Consider the following 10,250-nt stretch of genomic DNA (forward strand, 5'->3'; position numbering starts at 1 on the left):
AATGACGACAATGAGAAATTTTGCCACACCGGGACTCGAACCCTGATTTTCCGCTTGTCGCGAACGATCGCTTTACCATTTTTTTTCTATTTTCGGGCAAGTTCTCTATCATCTGAGCTACCTTTAGGCTATCACAGCACGACTTACAGCCAAACCCAAACATCCATAAGTCGTCAACCGTGTGTCTACAACCTATACTTGTACATTAATTACGTATATTCCCATATAGGGAAGACATTTTAATTGAAAGTCGCTTGCCCGGTATCGGAGGATAGGTACGATACTGCAGTGTCTGTGTTGTTGACAAGTACGATGCAATGTTCCTTCGGACATGCAGGCATGTCCGAAGGAACAGGCATTGCGACGTTACGAAATATATTCGCTGTTGCGAATATTGCGAACCATCAGCTGTATAATGAAGTGACGACAATGCATACGGGAATATACATAATTAATGTACGAGTGGAAATTGTAGAACATGGTTCACGACATATGGTCTGACCGCTCATAATAAGCATTAAATCTGAATTCGAGTTCTGGTCCGGCACAAATTTTCACTGTCGTCATTCCGTTATTCAGCTGATGCTCCAAATAGATTTCATGCTCGTCGCAAGTAATCCGTTATCAATGGCAAACAGTTTATTCTTACTATTGTTGCTAATGTCAGAGGCTTCGGCTCCGCACAAAACTACACTCTGGGCTATAATCTTATACATGCTCTTCTCCGCTGTGCTTATCTTCTTATTCCATAGAGCAGAGTTCATTGCCTTTGTGCAGATTATCCTTATCTTGAGACCACAGAAGATATGCAGGTTAATGCCTGTGAGAAATGGCCTTTTGCGAGACGTTCTACTTCAAACACCCTTTTCTTGTCCTCCCCTTTGCAATATTCGATTTGATCATGGTTGAGATGCGCGATCATATACAGACTGCAGAAATTCATATCGCATTTGAAACAGGTTTCAATGAACAACAATTGTCCCCGGTTGCGTCGTTTAGCACCTTCTTACTATCGTTTTTATTACGCTGTGATGCGTGGCTGTAAATGGTACACCAATAAATGGTACACTAACTTTTTAGGATCACGAAATAGGGGCAACTTCATTCAAGCGATGGTCACGGGCAGGTCGAAACACGGTACGTCGATTCTACCTTTCTGACACGTTTCCAAATCGTGTTAAATACTGCGCTGATTTCACATAACCAGCTGGCGCACAAACACACAGCGCGTCGCTACCACGCTTTACGCCAGCAGCGGCCGGGTGGCAGTTTTAGAATATCGGCATCGCTCCAGAGCAGCCAGTGTGCTCTTTTACGGATGTGACTGGTATTTTCGCCAGTTAGCGTACGTCGTGCCTCTTGTGAGATCTCGATGCCATAACAGAGACTACCGCGGCATCAAAATTAATTCTACGAATTGAAATACGTCTTGCGAGGAATCTGTTGTAACGTAATTAACTATGGAGGCTTTGTATTCACTGACAGTGTAAATTCCTAAGCTGAAAGATATTACATCTACCAGACAGCAACAGCCGAGTGTCCCTGTCAGTACCACCTTACGTCTCTCGGACAACGACTGCCAGAGTAACTGAATAATTAGTTTGTAAATGAAGAACATCTTTCGGTGTAACGGGATGCGTCCGAACAGGTCCAGGTGCCCGTGGCTGGGCGCCGTGAAGGCTAGTCGGCCACCTCCACCAGCAGCTGGACCTGGACCTGCCTGTCGAGAGCTCCACGTTAATCTGTCCGCCGCGGCGCGCTCGTGACCCGCCGTCCCGCACGACTTGTTGCTCCGCGCTCCCACCGCCCCGCTCTGGGGGACACGGTCTGTTGGCCACGGCTGCCACCAGGTTCCGTGCCAAACGCACTCTAAATCTCCCGGGCCTTTTGGGAGCCGCTTCCCTGGCAGCCCTCTAAAACTGCTCGCTGCAGAAGTCTGGAAGGTCAAAGGGTATTATCTAATGCAGGTAGGTTTCAGTTCTCCCGTCTCTATGACGTAAATATCTTTCTCTCAAGTAAATTGCGTCTCACATTAAACGAAGAGTGGTTACGTAGGCGGTCTGTAACTAATGACAGTTTAGGGAATACCTACCCAGCTTCATTACGAATAATTGAAGGAATAAATTAGCAGAGTTCACGGGAACAGCTGTTATTGTACCTACTGCACAGATTATCTCAGATGCGGCAAATACATGTGACAGTAAAGATGATTGGCTTTGCCCTGGCAAGAGTTTAATTTGAAAATATGTAAAAGTGCTCCCTAAGAAAATAAAAGCGAAAGATATTTCACTATAAGAATACAGCGACCAGTCAAATTTTCAATGCGTTTTATTTATGCTAATATGCATTTCGGGTATGCACCTATCTTCAGCTGGCAAATTACATGTATCTTCAGTTTCTACAGTGGTAAAATATCGACAGCAGTTTGGATGCTGCAGCTGGCCTGTGCAAAAGCAACGATTCCAATCATTTACTTCAATTTCGCGAGTTTAAAGTTACGCACTATCAGTTGTTCATTTTACTTACATTCTCCTCTCCCTGTTTTTTCTTGGCCTTTCTTCTTTTTTGTAACAGCACAAACACTTTTTGTCAGGTATTTTACACAGGCGCACTGCGATATCCGCAATGTTGTCGACTGACAGTTTTGTTTACATACAAGCAGTTTATCTATGGACAGAGTTATATTTTACGAAAGTTTTGTGGTTCTAGCTAAGCTACTGTTTACTAAACATTGACTTGGGTGATAGAAGTATTCTAAGTACTATGTATACTAAGTTTTTGTTTGTTTGTTTGTTACTTAGGCAGTATTGAAGATAATAAACTAACATTACACATTTATACAAAGCAGTAATTCATACATTTACAAATAACAAAGATAGAATTAAAATTTTTATGTTGTATATTATTACATGCATTTGTTGGGTTTATATTAGATTATGTTATTTCTTGATTGTGCTTAGTAAGTGGTTTCATAAGTAGAGTGTGGGAGTTTTTCAGAAATACGAGGGCCGTTCAGAAAGTAACCTCCGGTTGATTTAAAAAAATACACCAAGTTAAATAAAAATATTTTAATATATACATCTTACAACTACATCTTTGCACTATTTTTCTACATAGTCTCCATAGCGATTGAGGCACTTATCGTATCTCTTCACAAGCTTTGAAATTCCTTCTGCATAAAAATCACCCGCTTGTGCCTGGAGCCAGCCTGTGACCGCATCTTTGAGCTCTTCGTCGTCATCAAACCGCTGTGACCCGAGCCATTTCTTCAAATGCATGAAGAGGTGATAATCACTTGGCGCCAGGTCTGGGCTGTAAGGTGGATGGTTGATAACGTCCCACTTGAAGGACTCAAGAAGGGCCGTTGTTCTGCGAGCAGAGTGAGGACGGGCGTTATCGTGCAAAAAAACGATACCGGAAGTCAGTATACCACGGCGTTTGTTCTGTATAGCCCGTCGTAACTTTTTTATTGTTTCACAGTACACGTCTTGATTAATGGTCGTACCACGTTCCATGAATTCAACCAACAACACCCCTTTGGCATCCCAAAACACCGTTGCCATCAGTTTTCTGGCAGAAAAATCTTGCGAGGCTTTTCATGGTTTGGTAGGCGAATTTGAATGTGCCCACATCTTTGACTGTTCTTTTGTCCCAGGGTTCACGTACTTAATCCAGGTTTCGTCACCGGTCACGATTCTGTTTAACAATGGTTCTCCTTCGTCCTCATAACGTGACAGAAAGTCTAATGCAGAGGCCATTCTTTGAGTTTTGTGGTGGTCGGTAAGAATTTTGGGCACCCATCGTGCACAGAACTTACGGTAACCCAATCTTGCTGTCACTATCTCGTACAAGAGAGTCTTAGAAATCTGTGGAAAACCAGTAGACAACTCCGACATTGAGAAACGTCGATTTTCACGAACTTTTGCATCAACTGTCTGAACGAGTTCGTCAGTCACCAATGATGGTCTACCACTCCTCTCTTCATCATGAACGTTTTCTCGTCCACTTTTAAATAAACGTACCCATTCACGGACAACTCCTTCACTCATAACTCTTGGTCCGTACACGGCACAAAGCTCACGATGAATAGCTGCTGCAGAATATCCTTTGGCTGTAAAAAACCTTATGACAGCACGCACTTCACATTTGGCGGGGTTTTCTATTGCAGCACACATTTCAAACTGCCACAAAAACTAAACTAGCGCAGGTACGACGTTCACTCGACCACGGCTTGATGCCGACTGACCTGTTGAGTGCGTGAACGCACAGATGGCGTCGCTACTCCCCCCACAACCCGCACTGTGACCGATCGGAGGTTACTTTCTGAACCGCCCCCGTATTTGGTTTGGTAACTCGGTTTGGTCGTTAAGTGTGTCAGAAGGGGCTGCATGTTTATGTGAATAAATTTCAATTTCTTCTAGGAGGTTTATTCTTTTTCCTTTGTTGGCTAGGTGGAGAACTTGTAGGTTATGGGCTATGTCTGTTACTTGATGTTCTTCTTCTGCTACATGTTGGGCAAACGTGGATTTATTTAAGTTTTTTAAACGAAGAGCATCCATGTGTTCTCGAAAACGTATATTGAAGTTTCTACCTGTTTGGCCTAAGTAAGAAACAAACAAAAAAGCACTTAGTATACATCATACTTAGAATACTTCTATCACCCAAGTCAATGTTTAGTAAACAGTAGCTTAGCTAGAACCTCAAAACTTTCGTAAAATATAACTCTGTCCATAGATAAACTGCTTGTATGTAAACAAAACTGTCAGTCGACAACATCGCGGATATCGCAGTGCGCCTGTGTAAAATACGTGACAAAAAGTGTTCGTGCTGTTACAAAAAAGAAGAAAGGCCAAGAAAAAGCTCGCGAAACTCGCGAAATTGAAGTAAATGATTGGAATCGTTGCTTTTGCACAGGCCAGCTGCAGCATCCAAACTGCTGTCGATATTTTACCACTGTAGAAACTGAAGATACATGTAATTTGCCAGCTGAAGATGGGTGCAAACCCGAAATGCATGCCCGCATCTCGTGGTCGTGCGGTAGCGTTCTCGCTTCCCACGTCCGGGTTCCCGGGTTCGATTCCCGGCGGGGTCAGGGCTTTTCTCTGCCTCGTGATGGCTGGGTGTTGTATGCTGTCCTTAGGTTAGTTAGGTTTAAGTAGTTCTAAGTTCTAGGGGACTTATGACCACAGCAGTTGAGTCCCATAGTGCTCAGAGCCATTTTTGAACCGAAATGCATATTGGCATAAATAAAACGCATTAAAAAATTGACTGGTCGCTGTATAGTTATAGTAAAATATCATTATCCACAGCCGCGGAGCTCAAGAGTCTAATTAAAATGGACAAATTGTTAAAAGCGAAAGAAAGCTATTCGAAAGAAAGATACCTATGTATTCATGATAAAAAAAGAAAAATATGTTTGAACACTACTCCAATACTTGGCAAAATTATCTCACCCGTGAAATACACATATACACGTTTTTTCTCGGCTCCGAAGCACTGTACCAATATGTACACTGACGGAGAAATAATTGCAGCACCAAGGAGGAGTTGTGCGACATAAACGGAAGTTAGTACGCGTGCATCTACATCTGAAAGACGATATTTAATCGAATTTCGCACCAGTCGCAAAACAGTGGCGCTAGTTGCCCCGCTGTGAAGATGAAAATCATATTCTCTCGAATGAAAAACAGTCCACATTTGCACTAATTATTTTATTCTAAACCTTGACCAAGGTTCAAAAATGATTCAAAAGGCTCTAAGCACTATGGGACATAACATATGAGCTCATCAGTCCCCTAGACGTAGAACTACAAAACCTAACTAACCTAAGGACATCACACGCATCCGAGGCAGGATTGAAACCTGCAACCTTAGCAGCCGCGTGATTCCGGACTAAAGCGCCTAGAACCGCTCGACTATAGCGGCCGGCCCCTTGACCATGGTTTCTGCTATAATAATATAGCCTTCTTCAGAAGTCATAAGCTTTTAAAAATGAAAAAGTCTTAGCCCAGGGGCTGCGTCAAGATCAATAAAATAACTTCAACAGACATAAGCCTCTTTCGATCATAAGTAAAACTACATTTGGCATCCTATGTCCTCCGCCACTACATCTGTTATTCGGAATGGTTGCTGGTGTTGCTGCCCTGCTGAAAATAATGAAATCATATTCTCTCTAAATACACGCTGTAACCGCCGTGAGCGTTAATTGATATCGGACGTTGTGAGTTGATGTTAGTCAACAATGCCTTTAATTTGAAAAAGACGACATTATCAGCACGCCAATAAATTTGAGCGAGGGGGTGTAATAGGGCTACGAGAGGGCTGGATGTTCGTTCTGCGATATTGCAGAAAGACTTGGCAGGCATGTACCTAGTGAACATGATTGCTCAGCGTTGGACACGGGAACGTACGGTCGCAAGAAGACAGGGCTCCTGACGGCCACGAGGGATACCGAGAGGCAAGACCATTGTGTTCGGCATATGGCTCTTGGGCATCGCACTCCATCTGCAGCAGCAATTTGGGGAGCAGAAGGCAACACAGCGACAGAACGAAGCGTTACAAATCGGTTACTTCAAGAACAGCTCAGAGCCAGATGTACTCAGCGTGCATTCCACTGACCCCAAACCACCGCCATTTGATTTCAGTGGTGTCAAGCGAGAGTTCATTGGGTGGCAGGGCGAAGGTCTGTTGTGTTTTCTGCTGAAAGCTACTTCTGGCTCTGGCCAGAGATGGTCGCCTGTTGGTTACAAAGAGGCCACTTGGGGGACTACAAAATTTTCAGATGTGTGTGAAATCTTATGGGTCTTAACTGCTAAGGTCATCAGTCCCTAAGCCTACACACTATTTAACCTACATTATCCTAAGAACAAACACACTCACCCATGCCCGAGAGTGGTCTCGAACCTCCGCCGGGACCAGCCGCACAGTCCATGACTGCAGCGCCTTAGTGGGGAACTACAACCAATCTGTCTGCGTGATACACATACAGGACCTACACCTTGAATTACGGTCTGAGGTGCGATTTCTTACGACAGCAGGAGCACTCTCATAGTTCTTCCAATCACCCTCACTGGAAATTTGTATGTCAGTCTGGTGATTCGACCTGTTGTGCTGCCATTCATAAGCACCATTCCACGGGGTGTTTACCAGCAGGATAATACTCACCCACATACCGCTCTTGTAACCCAACATGCTCGACAACCTATCACCAAACATGTCTCCAATCGAGCACATATGGGACATCATTGGATGACAACTCCACCATTAACCGTCCCTGTATTGACCGACGAAGTGCAACAGGCACAAACACATCCGGCACCTGTAATACACAATGCATCCACGTTCCCATGCTTGAATTCAACATTCTGGCGGCTACAACGGTTACACTAGTTAACAACTTTAAACTTTTTTTCTGCATTGGTTTGTAAATTATCTAATTTTGGGGGCTGAATACACTGGTAAAATTAGTTTTTCTCTAAGACGTCACATTTCTATAGATACACAGAAGAATAAAATATGGTAATAGCGAAAACTGACACAATTAAGTCAAACAAAAATACACATTCAGAACGTTTGAAATCAATACTATTTTGTATGTATATATGGGCATGATGCCAATAAAAGATCCAAATTAGTTCAGAAGATATTTTCACCTTTAATCGTCTTTGGTTTCTGAAAAAATGCGACGACGGAGCTCTTCTTTTGTTTGTCATTTCATCACTCTTCCTAACAAAACCCCAGCAGTAGTCACTCATCATCGAAGGGTTCCAATGACCTAGGAAGCGGTGTTCCATGGTAAGAATGTCTTGGTGAAAGCGTTCACCATGCTTATCGCTTACGGCTCCCAAATTTTCCGGGAAGAAATCAAGATGAGAATGTAAACAGTGAATTTTAAGTGACATTCTACACCCCACGTTCTTATAGTTGTCCAACAGATCATTCATAATGATAACACAGTTTCTTCTTTTCTGTTACCCAAAACGCCCTTCACAATTGCTTTAAAAGGAGACCAAGCAACTAATTGGATATCTGTGAATATCAAAGTTTGGATCTTTCAGCAGTTTCCTTATTTGTGGTCCAACAAATATACCCTCTTTCAGCTTTGCCTCACTTAATTTGAGAAACTTTTAAGTTATTGAAGGCCTCACCTTCTTTATCCAGAGCTTTCACAAAGTTCTTGATAAGGCTCAACTTGATATGAAGAGGAGGCAAAATGATTTTATCGGGCTCAACCAATAATGTATAGTTCACGTTTACGTTTCCAGGAACATATGATTTCCTTATAGGCCATTCCTTGACTGTATTGTGGTTATTGGTATCAAGGCTGTCCCAAAGGCACAAAAAGCAGCAGTATTTCGTGAATCCAGCCTGTAATCCTGTAAGGAGTGCAACAATTTTTAAATCACAGTAGCCGGCCGCGGTGGTCTCGCGGTTCTAGGCGCTCAGCCCGGAGCCGCGCGACTGCTACGGTCGCAGGTTCGAATCCTGCCTCGGGCATGGATGTGTGTGATGTCCTTAGGTTAGTTAGGTTTAAGTAGTTCTAAGTTCTAGGGGACTGATGACCACAGATGTTAAGTCCCATAGTGCTCAGAGCCATTTGAACCATTTTTTTAAATCACAGTAAAGCTGCCATTTGATTGCCTCTAGCAGCAAAGCCATAGTTTCGTAAGTTTCTTTCATGTCTACGGCGTAAGCCAAAGGTACGGATGGAAATGCATTCTTATTACGCAGTAGTACTGCTTTGAAGCTGCTTTTACGGGAGTCAACAAATAGTCGCCACTCCTGTGGATTATGCTGTACACTCAGCTGCATCATCAGACCATAGACATCTCTACATACACACATTTGATATCGAAATATTGAGCGAAGAAAGCACCTCTTGGCCTGAAACAGGAAATTTTTGTCCCTGGAGCTAGAAGGTTCCGTTGTTGCAGTCTCGACCCCAAGAGTTCAGCTTGCTGCTTCGAAAGTTTTAGATTGCGACCAAATCGTTCAAATCCGTTTGATTAAAGAGCTAAGGCGAAGTGTCATGATATTGAGGACAGTACTCTTCTGTATGTTCAATACTTTCTGATTCACTTGACAAGGTGTCTGGTTCCGTGGCTTTCAAGTTACAGATGGGAACAGGCAACCCCTCATCATAGGGCACAGGCAAATACACTGAAGATACATTTGGATACTTTATTTTATGTCTAGTTTTGCTTGAATGTCCCGAAATATTTGTAAGACAGAAATAACAGTCTGAATAATGGTCATTAGGCTCACACCACACCGTCAGAACAGCGAATGGCACGGCTTGGCGTTTTCCCTTCAATCACTCGGGTAAGGTTGTAGTACACGCTATGCAGGGAATATGAGGTGCAAAATTTGTATTTTGATCAACAACAGGACAATTAAAATACAATTTATATGCCTTCTTAACCAAATCAGTGATTGGTTTTCTTTGGGTTTTTGAGTGAATTTACCACACATATAACAAAAGTTGTGGTGGTGTGGACAGCAACGAGATTTACTGGTTGCCATTTTTCTAAGTGTAAGTTTTAAACACAAAAATTTTGCACAATCTTTCACAGGAAACAGTCACTGAGGATCTCTTCCACACCACTGGATTATCACACCAACCATTTACTGACGATTTGTCGATCTTCTAGCTCTCCTCTGCAACTCAAAAACAAACAATTAAACATCAGAACAGAAGAACAGCAAAAAGTGAAATACTATAAACGAAAAATAAAAAACCTTTAAAAACTCAAAAATGGTACCTGCTAGAACATTTTGAAAGGTATATTAGGATTCTACACACCAAAATACATACTAGTTGATGTATCACATCCCAGATGCAAAATGACTGTTAACTAGTGTTATTAATTTATCAGCTTTTCACATTTACAGTCGCTTATCTCGCGCTTACAATAACCTGTGACCTTGTAATGTTAATCCCTTAAATATGTTAGCTAGACAAGTGTATTCTCTAACTTTCGTTACTCCACATTAATTATTTTCTGGTGTCACGATTTTTTTCCGTCAGTGTATAATTAAAGTGTATGTATGTAACACATCCACTTAAAAACCACTGGATCAGTTTCAACCATTCTTGGTACACATATTACTTATCATCTGAAAAGAACAACTATGGGAGTAAAAAGCACTTACGTCCCAAAAGGGTGGAGGGTGGAGGGTAGGAGTGAAAAAAAGCGTAGCTAAATTTGCGAAAATAGCCAGACTATATTCATCTAGTATTTGAGAATGAG

The sequence above is a fragment of the Schistocerca cancellata genome, chromosome 1, assembly GCF_023864275.1.
Source record: "Schistocerca cancellata isolate TAMUIC-IGC-003103 chromosome 1, iqSchCanc2.1, whole genome shotgun sequence".
Classification (NCBI taxonomy): Eukaryota; Metazoa; Arthropoda; class Insecta; order Orthoptera; family Acrididae; genus Schistocerca; species Schistocerca cancellata.